The following is a 19,025-nucleotide window of genomic DNA, read 5'->3' as shown; positions in this document are numbered from 1 at the left end:
GCTCTGAACCAGAAGTCAAATAGCATTAAATGGATAACAGACGAAAAAGAAGCCGGTAACAACATGCAGTAATCTACATCCAGAGCTGTGCATTTTTGGATGGACGTAATGTACAGAGCTGTAAAGTTGTCCACCATGGTACCAGTTTGCTGCTAGCTAACTTGTTTGTCAGTTGTTTGGTCTGTGATGTCAATAGGTTAACCACAAAAAGGTCCAATACTAACAAGCTGAAAGGGGGCATATGACCACGTATTGTAGCAGAGTTGGACAAACTGCGGTTGATGAATCTATTCTCCTCCCATGCTTGTATACTGGGACAAGGATAGTAGGTCCAATTAAATAGCCTATTCCAGCTATAACCCTAACTTGACTTTACCGTGCATGTAAATGTACTGAGTGAAACAGAATATTTGAGCAGTGCAGAGTTACAAGAGGGATTTTTATCAAATCATTTGCATTTGATTGGACCGTTAAAAGTGAGCAGCCTTAGAATCTAGCAGGATAGGGAGCTAAAGCAGAGTCTGCTGCTGAGCAGACTGTTGATTTTATACACACCTCCCTCTCTGTTAGAGCAGGAGGAGGACAAGGCAGTGTGTCACAGCATATTGTGCACCATTTCCTCTGAGTACAAAGTATAAATGTTACTAACATCAGCTGGCCCATTCATCGTCAAATAATGCACCGTCAACACTGGTACATAGTGTATGCTTAATAGAACTGGGATCAAATATGGGTTCAGACACAGTCAAGGTGTGTTCAGTGAAGTCTGCTTTGATGTAATTAGGTCAAGGCTGGCCCATAATTCAGCACACATAGTTCACTTTGTATCTTCTAACTTTATCAGTAAGTTTGGATGTAGGCTTAAAAGGCAAAGTTCAGCAGACATTGAGGGCCGAATTCACAAAAGGATTGCGTGGCTTTTGCGGCCGCTAAACCGGTAAAAATGGAGCAAAGAGATACCATCTAATTCACAAAGCATGCGCAGAGGGTGAAATGCTCCACTAACTGTGCTGCCAAGCAGATTGTGTTTCGGTGCTCCGGTGTTATTTGCACGTATTTAAATGAGGTAATATGCATATATTTGGCGGAAAACTGGCCCATTTCTATGCAAATGAGCCTCATTGATAAACAACGTCTAATTCACTAACACCAGCGCTAATAGCCACACGCAGTTTGAGTGAAGTAAATAACGTCTTTAGAAAGCTGGTGCAAACTGGGCGCTCCTCTGTGGAAGCCTCTCGCCCAGACTTTCCAGTGATCGTGGCAGCAGTGATCGTCTGTTAAATCAGTCTGTAAATAATATTTTGACATTATTATTATAATCATTATTACTTTAATGGCATCCGAAGATATTGATGCGTTGAACAGGTGACAGTCTGCGGTCGTTCTCAAAACGCACTTCTGTCACGCACTTCAAAAGCAACTTTCAATAATTTATTTTACGAAACGGGGGAAACAAACGTGAACAAAAACGGTTCCATAATTCATATTAAATTCAAAAGATAACGAAAAAACAGCTACAAGTGAGAGGGAATAGTGATAAAGTGGTCAAACTTGGTCAAATCCACAGCCTCAACCCATCCGACACTGTTAGACTGACTCACCAGCAGACATCACTACATGAGGGTATACAGTATTCAGTACTTTGCCAAACAAAGTCTGCCATTATTCTGCTACGGTGTTCTTGGCGCAAGGCCAGCATTTATACTTTGCCATGTGTGGCTTATTGCAATCAGGGGCATATCAGGGGCAAACTGCACTCAGCTGCCAAACTTTGTGGGCGTGTTTGCGCTGGTATATCATTAGCGCAATATCCTTTGTGAATAGGACGTTAAGACGGAGCAAACTGCGGGTGCAAATGAAGTGCAATTCAAGGTGCTATCAGTGGCCGCAGTTCATTCTTTGTGAATTCGGCCCTGAGTGTATTTATGTAGTTCTATGTAGAGGACTATATAGCCAGATAGCACACATACATCTGGCCAACGTCGGCCTAAGGACGACACATGGGCCCTTAATTTATAACGTCTGACAAGCGTCGGCCGCATGGGCAGATATCTTTAAATTTAATACTCTGCTGTCCCAGCTCATCAAACATCTCTGTTACGTCGGCTTTGGGTCGGCCCTTAACTGCCCACATACGGAAGTCGCCACAGAAGGTGGAATTTCATCTCCACGATCTTTGTTTGGAACTGAGCTCGCAGGTCGCAGCATCTCATCTCAGTTGGTTTCAGGTAAGCTAATTGGAATAAATCGGCAGAAAATAGCTATGTTGTTTATTCTGTGACCGTTAAAAGAGGTTCCTGGGGAGGCACGACTCGGTGTATATGGCTTAGCACAGGTCCCCACCAGCTAACGTTATCTTTCGTTAGCTGTTAACTAGTTTAGCTCATGTTAGCTAACAGGCTACAACTGTGGTGTTTTCATTTTATTTTCCCTAGTTGACGTTATCTGCTTATCTGGTTATCCTGAGCACTCGTTTTGGGTTAAAGTGGAATTGCCCGGAGCTCCCACCCGTGGTCCCGGGCAGGGCTCGAGACTTGGGACCCACTCACCTATGGTCCCGCCTGGCCTGACCTCCGTGGCCCTCCCTGGACGGATGCTCAAGTGTGGGTGAGAGGAGCAGAGAGGACCGCGGAGGTCAGGCCGGGCGGGCTGACACTGTGTATCCCAGAACAGCTCAAGTGTGGGTGAGAGTGGCGGAGAGGACCATGGAGGTCAGGCTGGGCGGGCCGACACTGTGTATCATCTGGCATGTGGCAGACGCATTCACCTTCCATCTCACGGTCTCACTCTGCCCAACCAATTCTCACGCCAGTGACGAACGCTGGAAAAAAGGCTGGCACCTGAGTATTTTAAATTAATTTCAAACAGCCAGTGCGCCGGGTGGGCGGAGTTGAAGTTTGCAGCCAGACTTAAGAGAGGGGAGAGGAGAGGAGAGGAGAGGAGAGGGGCAGACTCCGCCTGACCGGCATACTGGTTGAGTGAAATGGAGTGAAGCCAAATGTTTCTGTGGAAAACTGCTCTCTGAATCGCTTGTTTGCTAGTTTCAAGGGAAAAAAACCTCCTCCTTAATAAGACCTTGTGCTCACTATTGCTTTGCACATATTTTTTTAATCTTTATTGCTACAATAGAAAGAGCAGGTTCAGGGAGGACAAAGTGGACCAATAAGATAATAAGATAAGATATACTTTATTGAGGCCAGCAAGGATGATCATGCAGGGTCTTCACAGGTGAGGAGAGATTATAACTGGCTGAGAGAAAATATCTATAGCATAAAAGTGACTTTGAGGTTAATTTTCCACAGCGATTTCACTACTACTCTTCCTAATTCTATTTCAAAAGGGTGGCTTTGAATGAATGTAGGTATTGCCCATCTCCAGAATGCTACCCCTAAACCCACCAGAATGCAGGAAATCACATCTACCACATCCAAAATTTTCTGGGGGAGGTCCCCCACACCCCCACTATACCACCATTGTCTCTCTATGTACGGTATTTGTATGTAAGGTTTTAGGCCCTATCCATCTCCAGCAGGCACCCCAAAAATCCGTTAGGATGCATGGGGATCAGGATCGCATCTGTCAAATCAGTTGACAAACAAAAATTTTATGTGTCGGCTTAAACAACGAAATTGTGGTTGGCCCCGCTGAATCTCACTCCAAGGTTTTTTGAAAAGTTGGCAACCCTCTACTGGAAAAGATCGACTGCTGATATATTTTTATCTCTTCAGGGACTGACAACTACACATTAAACTGACAGTTTATTACATGGCAAAAAAAACTGGTAAAACAAACTTCAATATGTCATTGGAAGTTAAACATGTACAGCAGGTTGTAATCGAGTTGCTCTCTCTCCTCTTGTCCATCTCGGTGCCCGTCCTATACAGTCCTGTCGTTTGCTGCATTGCATGAGGGGGAATAGTGCTTGGTGAGTGACCATCGGTTATACGCTACTTTTCATGCTGTATTGTGGGATATTTTGAGTCCACTATATAGGGTATAATAACTCCCACTATACACTGGGACAGCACTACAAACTCACTATATAGTGAACTATTTAGCAAATACTGAGTGATTTCAGACATAGCCATGGACCTGAATAACCCGTTTATGACTGGGTTTTTTGGAGTATACAGCGTATGTGTTTGAGCAGTGTGTTTGTAAAAAGCCTCATTCCAGTTATGAGAAACCTGAATATGCTGGTAAGAGTACTCCCAGAGAAACAGCACACTACTACATGTTAACATGTTACCCCAATTATTGAGGACTGCCACAGTTGCAGCGTCTCACTTGTGGGGTGATGAAGAAACAGCGTTCAGTCTTTTGGTAATGAAAGAGGCTGTGTATGTTCATGCGCTTCTCCCTTGTCACAAGCAGTGGTAGTGACTGGCCTCAGTGTGGACGACAGTGTCATGAGAGTACCGTAGCTGCTTTCAGTAATAACATTAACTCTGCATGTATGTACGGCAAGTGTGTGTTGAGAGAGACATGGATTCACTCAGAACAGAGAGATGCTGGTGATTGGAGCAAAGAAAAGAGTAGTGTCATTGAAAAGGGGTAAGAAATGCACAATACAGTATAGACTTTAATATTTCTTCCGGCACTCATCTACCACTGTCACCTTGTTTTTGTAAACATCACAGGTGCTGGCGCCGGGCTGTGAATAACCTGATTGCTTTGTGCTCATGTAAACAACATATCCTTAATAAGATCATGACCAGATAAGCCTCATAATGTGTTTATTCATGGTCATGTAAATGCACTCATTGATTGCCCTGAAGTGTGAGTGCAGAAGGAGAATAGAATGAGGAGCTAAGGTGGACGTTTACTGAGACAGAGATACAACAGGAAAGAGGAAGTGTGAGAGACAGAGGAAAAGAAAGCATAAACATGGAAAGAGCAGAAGGAAATGAAGCCAGTGTTATTGATGAAGACACTGCAGTGGTCATATTTCACAGCACCCTGTACACACTGCTAGTTTCACTGCGTCAACATGGCCCCAGGCTCTACAGAGGCCGACCATTGTGCTGCTCAGCCTCAGTCCTGCAGAGACAACAGTCTTTCGCATTACCTCACCCGTGTTGCTAAAGACAAAATGGTTTTATTTTTCTGCCTGCGATCTGGCTCTTAGCTTCACTGATCCATCATGGGGATGAGGAAAACAGACGATATGGCTGTTGCTAAGCAACACACCCACACCATCTTGCCTCTCTGCTGCCCTTCTCTCCAGAATCCTGTTTGACTACATGACATCACAATATCCTCGCATTAATGTTATGATAGAAATGGCGACATGCAGCTTGGTGTAAACAGGTCAAGCATCATGACAGCACTCACAGAGCATGACTAAGGGTCACTATGGCAACAGCAATGGCTAACACACACACACACACACACACACACACACACACACACACACACACACACACACACACACACACACACACACACACACACAATCAAACACATACTTTTGCAGATCTGCTGCCCTGTGCATCACTGAAATCCAGCTTGGTGAACAAATTCTGGACACTGCCACTCCATCTACCAGGCTACCAACTCCTACAAGCGCACCATGTCAACAACAGGAGAAGTGATCTACTTCTACATAAACAAAGGTAGGTGTATAGATGTCACAGTGTTCAAGAATATAGCAGTCCTCATCTAAAAACTCATTTAATTGAATGTATACCCTTTTATTCAATGTGGGTATAGAGTATCTCTTGTTAATATGTTAGTGTTACAACACCTGGCTGACCAGATTACTACCATGGAGAAAAAACATGCCAACTCCCTGCTCATTGTTACTAGGGTCTTTAACAGAACAAACCTCAGCCACGAACTGTCAAACACAGACAACATGATAAAATGATAAGTGTCCCACCAATAACACATTGGACCACTGCTTCATCAGATTAAAGGATGCAGCTTTGGGATTCTCTGGTCACTTTCTTGTTCATCTCCTCCCGATCGACAGGCAGAAACTAAAATCTACTAAGCCTGTGGTAAAGACTGTGGGGAGATGGACCAATGAGAAGAAGCTAGAGTTACAAGTCTCCTTTTACTGCACTGATTGGAGTGTTTTTGAGGTTGCAGCTACAGACCTGGATGAACTCACTGACATACAAGACAACTCATACAACAACAACAAACCTTGGTTTACACCAAAAGCCAAACAGCTTCATTAGGCCAAGGAGGAGGCCTACAGAAATGAGAACAGACTTCTGTACAATTGGGCCACACACATTCTGATGAAGGACATCAGAGGAGCTACTCTAAAAACAGGTCTTCAGCCAATGACCCTGCATCAGTGTGGAGGAGCCTGCAGGACACCACCAGCTACAGGAGAACATGGCTGACAACCCCAATGTTTTGTACTGCAGGTTTGATAAGCCCACCTTCACACCCCTCAACTGACATCACACAACCACCTTGAGGATCTGTGAAGAGGATGTGTGTCCACTATATCACAGACAGGAGATCAGGTGGGCACCCAGACCAGACGATGTGTCTCCTTCTTGTCTGAAAGTCTGTGCTCACCAGCAGGCTCCGATCCTCACACAGCTCTTCAACAGATCACTGGAGCTGTGTCAAGTCTCCTCCTGCTTCAATCACTCCACCATTAACCTGGTCCCAAGGAAACCTACCAAAACAGGACTAAATGGCTACAGGCCTGTTACCTTGACTTCTGTCGTCATGAGATGTTTTGAGAGACTGGTGTTGGCCCACCTGACGGACATCACAGGACCCCTGCTGGACCCCCTGCAGTTTGCCTACCCGGCAAACAGGTCAGGGCTTATGGGGTCAACATGGGACTGCACTACATCCTGCAACATCCCGACTCCTCAGGGACATATGTAAGGAGCCTGTTTGTGGACTTTACCTCAGCATTCAACACCATCATCCCAGACATCGTTCACACCCAAACTCAGCCAGCTGACTGTTTGGACCTCCACTTGTCCGTGGATCACTAACTTCTTGACAGACCAGGGGCAGCAGGTAAGGCTGGGGAAAGCACCCGGTCCATGAGCACCATGGGTGTAACGCCTCACAAAATTCATGGTTTGGTTCCATTCAATACAGTGGTGTCACAATTCAGTATATTTATGATACAGCAAAAATAGAAACACCAGAGAAATTTCCTTGATGAATGAATAAACATCTTTGTGAAATGCCACAGTCATATCAACACAAGCAAAACAGCCATCACGGCTATGCGGCCCGCCAGCATTTACTGCTCACTGCTGTGGGTGAGGTGCTTTGTGCTAACCTTAGCTGCTATTAGCTGGCAAACAAGCGGCTATAGCCACACAGCGGCTCGTTCCTCAGCTCAGGGATCGTGTATGTTACTGGGCTATTGTGTTAGCTGCTAAGGAGAGTCTTCAGCTGCGCGACGGCTTGTTCTTCGGCTCGCTGTGTTGTCATCCACCACTCTCTGTCTCCATCATCCCTCGTAATTAACAGTGAAACCAAAGTGGCTACAAACAGTAGAACTGTAGGTTATCAGACAATCTTCTATTTTTGGTCTGGTAATGGTGTTACTAACCATCTTGTAATGAGCTAGCTTAACATAGCTGCCTCCCAGTGTCTTTCACTGGAGTAGAATGTTCTGGTTTGGCGAAGGGAGGGGCAGACAGCATGTTGCCTGTTCCATCCTGTGGGCTGCTTTGTTGAGCGCAGTGACACTGAGAACATTAAATCAAACACAGTTTAAGCTGTATATTTTGTTTTCCAAATGTAATAGGATAGTTAATTGTATAGTTCAGTTTGCAGTGTGTACCAAACTGATAGCCTCGTACCAAACAGTTCAATATGAATATGTGTACTGTTACACTCCTAATGAGCACTGGTGTCCCTCAGGGATGTGTGTTTTCCCCACTGCTCTTCTCCTTCTACACTAGCGATGGCACCTCAGGAGATTTGTCAGCTAAACTCAAAAAATGTGCAGACGACACAACAGTCATCAGCCTCATCAGGGATGATGAGTCTGCATACAGACAGAAGATTGGACAGCTGACCCTCTGGTGTGGTCAGAACAACCTAGAGCTGAACACTGTTAAAACTGTGGACATTACAATGGACTTTGAGATGAGCCTTCTAACACTGCCCCCACCCCCAGCCCCCCACTGTACTCAGCAACACTGGAAGCCATCAGGTTCTGGGATCCACCATCTCCCAGGGACTCTAGTGGATGTTCAACATTGATGCCATCACGAGAAAGACTTAGTAGAGGATGTGATTCCTGCACCAGTTCTACACTGCAGTATTCAGTGTTATTTAAATCATCCACCAAACAGGACAGGGACAGACTACAATGCACTGTCAGGTCTGCAAACGGAATTACTGGTACCAGCCTGCTCTCCATCCAGGACTTCTACACCTTCAGAGTCAGAAAGGCCACAGGTAACATCACTGCAGACCATCACACCCTGAACACAACCTGCTCCACCCTCTCCCCTCTGGGAGGTGCTACAGAACACTGTACATCAAAAAAACAGACACAACAAGGCTGTCACTATGATTAACACTTAGCACCAGTCCATAGTGTCAGGAACACTCCCTGTGCAATAGCCCTATAACCCTTTAACAGCAAGCACCCACCCTTTAAATTCCATATCGTCAAAGTTTAATTTAACACTGTAAACTTGTGAATATCTGTCAAACATAGTCCAAGCATGTTGTATATGCTGTTTGTACTGCCATATCCACCTACCACCTACCTGTACATAAGGCAATGTTACATCTGTCCTTCCATATTTATTCCAGCACCATTTGCACTTTGTACCTTTGCACTATTGTGCAACTGTTTTACATTACATAAACGGTAAATGGACCTGCATTTGTACAGCACCTTTCTAGTCATCCGACCACTCAAAGCGTATTTTACACCACATGTCACATTCACCCATTCACACACACATTCATACACCGGTGGCCGAGGCTACCATTAAGGTGCCACCTGCTACTCGGTTTTTAACACACTCACACACCGATGGAAGCATCATCAGGACCAATTTGGGGTTCAGTATCTTGCTCAAGGATTGGTGGATGACCCGCTCTACCTCTGAGCCACAGCCACCCCACATACATGGTGTTGTAGATGTTTCTATAGTAGTCAAATGTTTATAAGAGTAAAGTGTTTGTGTTTACCTAGTCCAGCTTTATTGTTCTTGTTTTCAGCTGTATGTCTATTTTGTATATGAACGTTGAAAGCAAAATAAGACCAGAGTCAAATTCCTTGTATATATTTACATATACTTGGCCAATAAAGCTGATTTTGGTTCCTCTGATTGCCAAATTCCCTTTCTAGCATTAAGCCCTGAAGGCACATTTCACCCAACAGTGCATCTGCTGCTAGCTCACCTAGCACCACTGAGCTTCCTTCTGCACCGTAATCAAGTTGGTGGGTGTAGTTTGGCAAAAAGAAAATAGTTCCTACATGAAACTGCTCACAACAAGATCTATGGATTATCTTGACTAACTGGGTCATGATTTCTGGAAAGACACGTGAATTTCCCAAGTGTAGGATGAATAAAGTTTTTTTTTTTTTGCGCTTTGGGCACCACAAGCTGAGTGCCATCTAGCTCTATTGTATTGGAGGGAAGGCAGGCATCTTTAATGCAGATATCTCCATCAATGGGCAACTAACACCAAAACAATCTACAGTGGATTGATTAGTACTACAGGTGAGGGTTCAAATATGTATTTTTGATTTTGGATGAACTGTCCCTTTAAAGCAGCCTCCTCTATGTGAGAACACCTGATCAGTGGCCAACAAGCAAATCTAAGACCCCTGATTTAGCTTAACTATCAGAACAGTTGCTATTGTTGCTGCAGTCTGTGCATGACATTAGTGAAAACAGATTTATTGTGCAAGTCCAACCAAAAACGGACTTTTACTCCTGCATGTATACAGTCAATCAGACCCAAACAGATAAAGAAGCTGATAACAACATGGGGAAATCTACATCCAGAGCTGTGTTTTTTTTAGACAGACAAGGAAACAGAGTTCATACTGTGTCAGCTGAAAGAGTTAAATATTTTTAAATACATGGATGGGAGGAAAACAGGGAATGGCGACCTATTCAACAAAGGGGTGGAACAGCTGGATGACGCTCGATTGTTTGGTCTGTGACGTAATAGGTCAACCAGAAAAAGGTCCAATACTGAAAAGCTGAAAGGGGGCATATGACCACCTATCGGAGTAGTGGAGTCAGACAAACTTCAGTCAATAAATCGATTCGATTCCTCTCCCGTGCTTGTATACTGGGACAAGGACTGTAGTCCAGTTTAATGGACTACTCGAGCTATAACTGTAGCTCGATCTAACTGTGCATGTAAACACACTGAGTATCATCATGGCAAATTCATGTAGAACAAACACCTGTGTCAGAGGAGTGAGGACTCAAATCAGTTGTAGTTGGTAATAAAAGCAGATAAAACATGTTTGGAAGGTATTATGGGCATTAGTCCACAGCACTACTTTCATCAGTACAACAACAGAGTCATGTCATACTCACTAACAGGTTGAATGATATTACATTATGTTACATGTTTTACATTAATGTTATAATACATGACACTAAATTAATCATCTTAAAATAGGTAGATCAAATCAGCACACAATAGCCCTGTCTATGGTGTTCAGTTGAAACAGTTGTATGTTCAGAACACAATTAGTTCTAATTGATCATCTATGAGCTGAGATGCCACAGTGTTAGATCACCTGAAAGCTCTCTGTTATATTACTGCTACTTCTCAAAGGGTCCCATCGTCCAAACCAAAAAAACATTTTCTCAAACTAGAAGTGCTCCATATCAAAGTGTGTTCTGTGGATCATCCAAACTAATTGTGGACACCATGTGCAGAAGATAATCAAACAATAAATTAATCCTGCAAACAATTCTTATGTGTGCATCCAACGCCTAATCTATCTTATTTCTTCGTGCCAGAGCTCCACTGTGAAAAAAACATCTATTAAATATACATCAGTAAGCCCACATCCACATGAATGTTTCCTGACATGCGCACTCTAACACCAAATGTGTTTTCATCTGCCACTGAAAATAGACCCCATCAAATTTCTTCCTGTTTGAATAATGCTAGATAAAGACTAGAGTGTCCATCTGTTCTATCGAAGTACTGACCTTTTTTGACAAATGAAACTATGTGAGAAGTTTTTGATTGACATCTTCAGTTGGATCCAATAGGCTTGAAGCTGACAGCCACAGACAGGATAGGGAAATCAGAGGGTATTAAGAGACAGACTAATTGTTGGTTTGGGTCTTTTTATGGAATTTGTTGACAACTAGTAAAACATAGAATAACATAAGCTACCTTCAAGCATCACAACCTGAAGTGCATCACCATCATTATATTGGGGTGTCTAAAATCACAGAGAGTGATACCTGAAAACCTGATGAATGAAACCATCTGCATTAGTACTCATCACTTTTGGTATTAGAGAAAACAATGTTTCTCTACATTCTGACAAACTCACTCTTTACAGCTCATATACAACAAACAGCTCTGGTGTCTCTCATGTTTCTGATGACACAAATATACACAATTTACCCATTCTCACACAAAATTATGTTGGTTCTCCTCCTGGTTGTACCTGTGTTCTGCTTCTGCAATGTTGGACCCCCATCAATCTCAGCAGCCCCGCTCATCAACAGGGCAGTCCTCCTCTGCTTCTTGGTCCTTCTGTGTTTCACTTCATCTGGTCTTTTTGTGTGTGTGTGTGTGTGTGTGTGTGTGTGTGTGTGAGGAAGAGAGAGAGACAAAGAAAGAGAGACAGAGAGAGTATTGGTCTGTGTGTGTGCGCTCTACTGGAAGGCCAGCAGGAACATGAGCACCACATTGATGATGATGAGCAGCATCATGATGAGGAACACCACCACTTTCTGGGTCTCTGGGGGGAGGTTGCAGCGCAGCATAGTGTTGAAGAATCCCAACCTCTGCCTGCTCCACCTTCCTGAGCCGCTGCCGCGAGCCATCAGTCCCCTGGCTTCCTCCTCTTCCTCCTCCTCAGCACCGCTGCCCCTCCCCCGTCGTCTTTCCCTCAGCGCCGAGCCTCCACACCACACCGCGTCACCTCGTCCTCCTCCTCGGCTATCTCCGTCGTTGTCCTCTAGTGCTGCTCTCCTCCTCCGCTCTGCCCCAGCGGTTGCCTCCTCTGCTTCTCCTGCCACTTTGCCAATGCCCAGTGTTGCCCCGGCCTGCCAGTGGAGGCTGGGTGCCTATCTGTGTCAGCGTGTGTGTGAAGCTGCGCGCTGTGAGGCTTCTTGTGTTTTACGTGCTGAGCACCCCAGCCTCCCCTCCCCAAACCCCCGTCCTCCTTTACTCCTTTTCTCCTCTTTGAGGAACAGGCACCTCCCCTCTCTTTCTACTTTCGATCTTCCACCACTCTAGTTTTTTTTCCCTTTGGTTCCTCCTCTCCGTGTCTTAGTCAGGATGTCAGAATAAAAGGCAGAGAATGGGATGCTGCATCTCTGTTGTTCGTGCTCATGCCTCCTTGTCTTTTCCTTCCTCCCCTTTTATCCCTCTGTCCCCTTGTTTTCCGGCCCGCTCTTCTCTCACTCTTACCTACATATACTCAGTCATTTTTACCTCTCAAACCAACTGGCCATCTATTCTTCCTCTGGTTTGTTTTTTTCCTCTTCTATCACTCCGTCTCAGCCCACGTTTTCCCCGCTCAGAGCTCTTGCTAAAATGGTGCTCGCTGCTCTGCCTGGAGCTGTGCTGCCTCAGCCATCCATCTAAGCATCAGAAACACCCTCTTTTATTTTTTTCCCTTCCTTCCCTTCCTTTTTTGTGTGCCCACCCTTGCATAGCTGGCAGCCAATCAGGATGCAGAGTGTGTCACCGTATCCTGGATACCAGAGTAGTTGAGGCAGGGCCCTAGCAACCTCTGGGTGGGTGGGGGATTGGAGTGTTTGAATGAGAGGAACAGAGGGTGGAGGCCATGCAGAATAATGGACGGATGTCAAGATAAATGGATTGTGTGCATTTGTGTGCATGCATTTGCAGGGCTTTAAGGTTGAGTGCTGTTTGCTGCATTCACATACTGTTCATTTGAACTGATCTAGCAAGGAAAGAGCAGATTGATATGAAATCTGGCAATAGTCTCAGAAGAAAAATCTAATTACAAAGTAATTTATACATAAGATAAGATAAGAGATTAGAGAGAGGTGCAGTACTGTACTTTGAGGGGGGAAACTGTTGCTTTTAATCTGCGGTGCAAAACAAAGAGAATGAATGATGCAACATTCAATGGGAGTGAAGGAACCATTCAGACAAACAACAACATACAAAACAATGTACAAACATGCAGTACATGGCTCTGTGCTTGTCATGTTGAGCTGGGGGACAACAGAGTGTGGAGCAGTCTGACAGTCTGGGGGGAAAGGCCTTTGCTGAGTCTGGAGGATCTTGCCTGGAAGCTCTGATATCTTTTTTCAGACAGCAGAATGAGGGTTCCATGGGAGGGGTCCTTTATGATCTAAGTAGCACTTTATTGATCCCTTACTGGTGAAATGCAATTTTTAAAATTTGTTATTATTCATTACACACACACACACACACACACACACACACACACACACACACACACACACACACACACGTGCCTGGAGTCTTTCTGATGGGTGTGTTGTTCATGGCTACCCAGGGTGCATTGAGGTCAGTGCCTCAACAGTGTCAACAGTGATGGCCTACAAGCCCTGTCACATCCTGCACGTGTTGTTTTTGTTAGCTCCATATTGTCTGTGCATATGTGTGTGCCATCTCCCTGGATTCAAGGCACTACCATGGGTTTTTAGCCAACATATTCTCACTCCGACGTTGTCACATATAGACATTTAGTCATGGACTTTCCCATGGGCGTAGCGGACGCAGGGTACACGTGGGACATGTCCCCTGCACTTCCTGTATCTGTGCCCTCCGTCCCCTGCACTTTTTACAGCTGTTCCATCGTTCAATTTGTTTTTAATATGTGGTAACGTGTTTTTCTGAGCCCTCCTTAAATGTTTTGTTGTTAAATGTCTTATTTTTTTAATCTTTATTGCTACAATAGAAAGAGCAGGGTCAGGGAGGAGACAGTGGAGCAGAGGCCAGCAAGGATGATCATGCAGGGTCTTCATAGGTGAGGAGAGATTATAACTGGCCGAGAAAAAATATCTATAGCATAAAAGTGACTTTGAGGTTAATTTCCACAGCAATTTCACTACTGCTATTCCTAATTCTATTTCAAAATTTTGCTTTCCTCATATTTTTTTAACCTTTATTGCCACAATAGAAGAGCAGGGTCAGGGAGGAGACAGTGGACCAGAGGCCAGCAAGGATGATCATGCAGGGTCTTCACAGGTTAGGTCATTTAACTGGCTGAGAAAAATATCTAGAGCATAAAAGTGCCTTTGCGGTCAATTTCCACAGCTATGTCACCACTACTATTCTTAATCCTATTATAAATTTTACTTTGCACATTTATTATCTATATCACTGCAATAGATAAAAGAGGGACAGGGAGAAACCAGGCAGGTATCAGGACAGGGACCTGACAGCAACACCAATTATCAGCCCAAGGCTTCACGGGTAAGGAGAAATTATAACTGGCTAAGGAAATGTCTATAGGATAAGAGTGACTCTAAGATTAATTTTCACAGCTATTTCAGAACTACTTTTATTTATACTCTAAAACGTTTTTGTCTGTATTGCAATAGGTAGCACAGGGAGAAGGCTTAAAAATATTTGATTAATTTTGCACACCTGTGCTGTCATATTTGACTAAAATGTAAAATACATCTTGATGTTGATACTATGTTTAGTGTTGTGTCACTTTCTGTCTTCATGCCATTAAATTAAATTATGTGGCTTATTACCCTGTTACCTTGTCACTTCCATTCCATTTTGTGTGCTAATAACTTGCTAACAGGAATGGTGTTTTACTGAACTTTACGTGTTCAGTGTTGTCATTTGGCACTTAGTTATCTGGCTACTTACCCTGTAGATGCTCGAGGGTCATTCCATGTCAACTCAACCCAGAAGCGGTCCTGGCTAGTTTTACGCCCTGGGCGAACCATCCCTCGGCGCCCAAGTAAAGAACAGTCCCTCCATAAGTAAAGAACAGTCCCTAAAGTGCAGTGAGGTTTGTGGGCCGTTACCTGCCACAAAGAGAGAAATGTGAACGGCTCATTTCTCCTCTGACACGCCTAGGGTTGGGTTCCGGATCCGGTTCTTTTTTGGAACCGGGTCCAAAGTTCCGGTTCCGGAACCGGTTCCATCACATTTGGAGTAATGGTTCCTGCAAATGGTTCCTAGATTGTAAAAAACAAAACAAAAAAAAACGTCACGTGCATTTCCATTAGAGTGTGGCACTGGCCGCATATTTCTGTCCAAACCCGACCGAGCCAAACATTATTTAATTACTAAAGCACTGAGTTTGTGTGACACAGTAGTTATGGTTACAGGCTTTAACAGGCCGGGTGTGCGCTGTGGGTGCTCAGCGGAGAGGGAGACCACCGTGTTTGAGATGGGAGCGGGCGGCGGGAGGTCGGCTTCTAGCGAGGGGAGAGGGAGAAATATAACAAAATAAGATAAAATAGGAGAAATCTGTCTCCCTCTTTTATTTTATTTTCAGCGTTTAATCAAGGCGGAGGCGGGTGGCGGGAGGTCCGAGACTTCCAGCAAGGAGAGAGGGAGAAATATAACAAAATAAGATAAAATAGGAGACACCAGTCTCCCTCTTTTATTTTATTTTTAGCGTTTAATCAAGGCGGAAGCGGGCAGCGGGAGGTCTGAGACTTCCAGCGAGGGGAGTGGTAGAAACAAACAGCCAATGTGTGTGTATGTTCTGTTCAGGTGTTGTCACATAACTAACAGTGGCCAAGCATTAATGCATATAAGTATTTTTTATTACATTGCTGTGGTTAATTTGAGGTAATAGTGTTACTGTAGAAATCAGAGAATCACTTTTTGTTGTTATATATTCTCAGGGAGGTGATACAAGCTCTAAATCTGAAATACACACCACACACAAACGTGTATTTTCATCTAACTGTACTGTGCAACAGTTAGAATAAAGTTTTTGTATTTGTATGATTGCATTTGTGTTTATTATATACTTGTTTAAGTATAGCAAGTATAATGAATATAATGTAGGAATTGGTAAGAGGAATCGGTAAGGAATCGTACCGTTAAGAAGGAATCGGTAAGGAATCGGAATCGTTAAAATCCTAACGAGTCCTAACCCTAGACACGCCACATACCTGTGTACCGCCACGGCTCGGTTGTCCAGGAACTACTGGGCAGTCATGACACCAACGAAAGATGAAATTACTGGACCTGGAGTCGGACTTCTCTGTCGCTGGTAAGCCGTTATCTTGCGCCACAGAGCACTATGAGCCTCCGCCGTATTCCTGTCTGTGACCCCCGTTCAACCCACAACCGCCAGGATTCGCCTTTCCTTTCTGCTGCTGGTTGAAACGTGATAACAGGGGCACCCCAGCACCCACTCCACAAACTTGACGTGGAAATGAGCAGAAGTCTAGAAAACTTTTTTTTTTTTGTTTGTTTTTTTTGGAGGGCGCTCGTGGGCCCTCACATAGATTGCGCCCTGGGCGGTCGCCCACATTCTCGTGGGCCCTCACATAGATTGCGCCCTGGGCGGTCGCCCACATTGCCCATAGCAAAAACCATCCCTGACTCAACCAGAGTTTGGCAGCTAAAACTTTAGACTTTGATAGTATATCATTTTAAAGAACTAAAGTTGTTCCCTTGGTGCTGTACTGTGGCTGTGTTCTCTTTAGCTGCTAAGGAGAGGTGCAACTGAATGCGAGAGGATGACAAATCACTCAGTAGACCTCTGAACAATTTGTCACCCTCACTTCTGAAATGATGGCTACGCCCCTGGACTTTCCACGTCAACATAGCAATCAATCAATCAATCAATCAATCAAACTTTATTTATAAAGCACTTTTCATACAAACAGAATGCAACACAAAGAACGCAATAAAAGCAATAACCCCCCACCCACCCACCACACACACACACACACACACACACACACACACACACACACACACTTAGACACACACACATAAATTCAGAGACTGTAATGGTAAGGACTAAACAGTAGCGGACTATTATAACATCACTCATAAAACTGTAACTGAGGAAACTCTATCATGAGTAAGGAAACACCAGAGGCAGGATAAAAACTCAGAATAAAGAACGAAATTTTAGATCTGTCAATAAATAGGTCAATAAATAAGTTAAAAATAAATAAGTAACGAAATAGAACAATCTGCCAGCTAAGTAAAAATAAAAAACAGATTAATAAAAATAAATAAATAAATAAACAATAATCGTAAATACAAAATTTAAAAAATAAAATGAAAAACAAACAACAAAAAAAAGACAGCTCAATTAAAAGCCAGGCTAAAAAGGTAGATCTTCAGTTTGCTTTTAAAAATATCAACACTCTCTGTGGCCCTCATAGTACAGCGGATAAGCTCTCAAATTATGAGGAATTGTGCACTTTTTGAAAAAAGCATGAAATTTCCACCATAGTTAGTACATACCATAAGGTTTATTTTCAGATGTGGAGGGAAGTCAGATTTGACCTCTGAGACCCGGGAGAGGTCAAATTCAAGATGGCCGCCAATAATATTTAAATATGCTTAACTTTGGAACCAAACACAATAGAAAAAACATTTAAGGTGTCATTTCCAACTAAGTTTAGGGTGCCCACTCAGTTTGTGATACTTTTGAGATCAATGGAATTCAAGAAAATGCATTTAGGTCAAGGTCAAGGTAAAAATTTGCTTAAAAAAAACTAAACATTTTCTCCTCTTTTTTTTTTTTAAATTTTTTTTTAATTAACCCCAAAACATATTTCAATTACTTTTTACTCTCATGTATTATTCAGTAATTAGTTATCATTTACTGGGATGTGTGGTTATTTTTTCCTGCTAAGCATATCATTATTAGCAGATGGCCCTCTAGAGCATCAGTAGCTAATGCCATGTAGTCAGTAGGCAACATGATGAGTAGGCTACAGTATGCACAAGTGACGAGACAGAGAGCGGACATAAATATCCTACCAGGTAAACTGACTGACTATGTACAGACAATGGCCATGTTTCACAGTTAAGAGTGATCTTAAGACTTAAGAGCACAGTTAAGAACGTCTTTGGTAAGAAGGGTTGCTAAGATACGAGTGTTTCCCAGATGCGTTCTTAATGCCCTTCTTAGGATCGCTCTTAAGATCGCTCTTTAAGAAGCTCTTAACAGGAGCTGGCCACTACCGTGGTGCTGAAACTATCGATGTTAGGCAAATGGATCACCCACCACTTAATCAGCACATAAGTCACACACAGTGCTGCTACCTAACACACTAATTCCCTGCTGCTGTGTATGTGTGTTCTAATAATTCTAATGAAAAACTAAGACGATAAATATTTGTTGATGACCTATTTTCATGATGAAAACAAGATAAGAAGTAGTCTTGGTAAGAGAATCATGAGGAGATGTATTATATTTAAACAAAAAAACACAGACGCCTTGCTGAGGCCAGTGCTGTCTCCCACCACGTCCAGGAAGCTCCCCACTGCGTAAAAACGCAGCACAGCCAGGCATTGCGCCTCCGGGCCGAGGGCAAAATTGCACCGGGTTGCCCTCTGGATGTGTGGAGTTGATGAGGCATTGTATCTCGGTACTTCATTTGGACAGCCCCGTCTGACAGCACGTCGAGTGGGCTGAAGTGCTGACGCACAAATGCATTTACATGTACGATTTGGCTTTGCACGCGGTAACACTTTACAATAAGGTACACAAAATTAGAGTAGTTACTGAGGAACTAATGATGAACTAACTATTAGTTAATGGTCAGTTCTTCAGTAACTCATGATCAAATTTCAGAGGAGTAGTTACTGAGGAACTAATGAGGAACTAACTATTAGTTAATGGTCAGTTCTTCAGTAACTCATGATCAAATTTCAGAGGAGTAGTTACTGAGGAACTA

General features: G+C 43.6%; 1 protein-coding gene across 1 annotated transcript in view; it reads right to left on the bottom strand.

Moving 5' to 3' along the window:
• Window positions 1-19,025, bottom strand: part of arhgef4 (Rho guanine nucleotide exchange factor (GEF) 4) — a 333,579-nt gene that overhangs the window by 76,405 nt on the left and 238,149 nt on the right. The window lies entirely within an intron of this gene.

The sequence above is a fragment of the Epinephelus moara genome, chromosome 12 (genome assembly GCF_006386435.1).
Source record: "Epinephelus moara isolate mb chromosome 12, YSFRI_EMoa_1.0, whole genome shotgun sequence".
In the NCBI taxonomy this organism is placed as follows: Eukaryota; Metazoa; Chordata; class Actinopteri; order Perciformes; family Serranidae; genus Epinephelus; species Epinephelus moara.
This window is presented reverse-complemented; position numbering and strand designations above follow the sequence as displayed.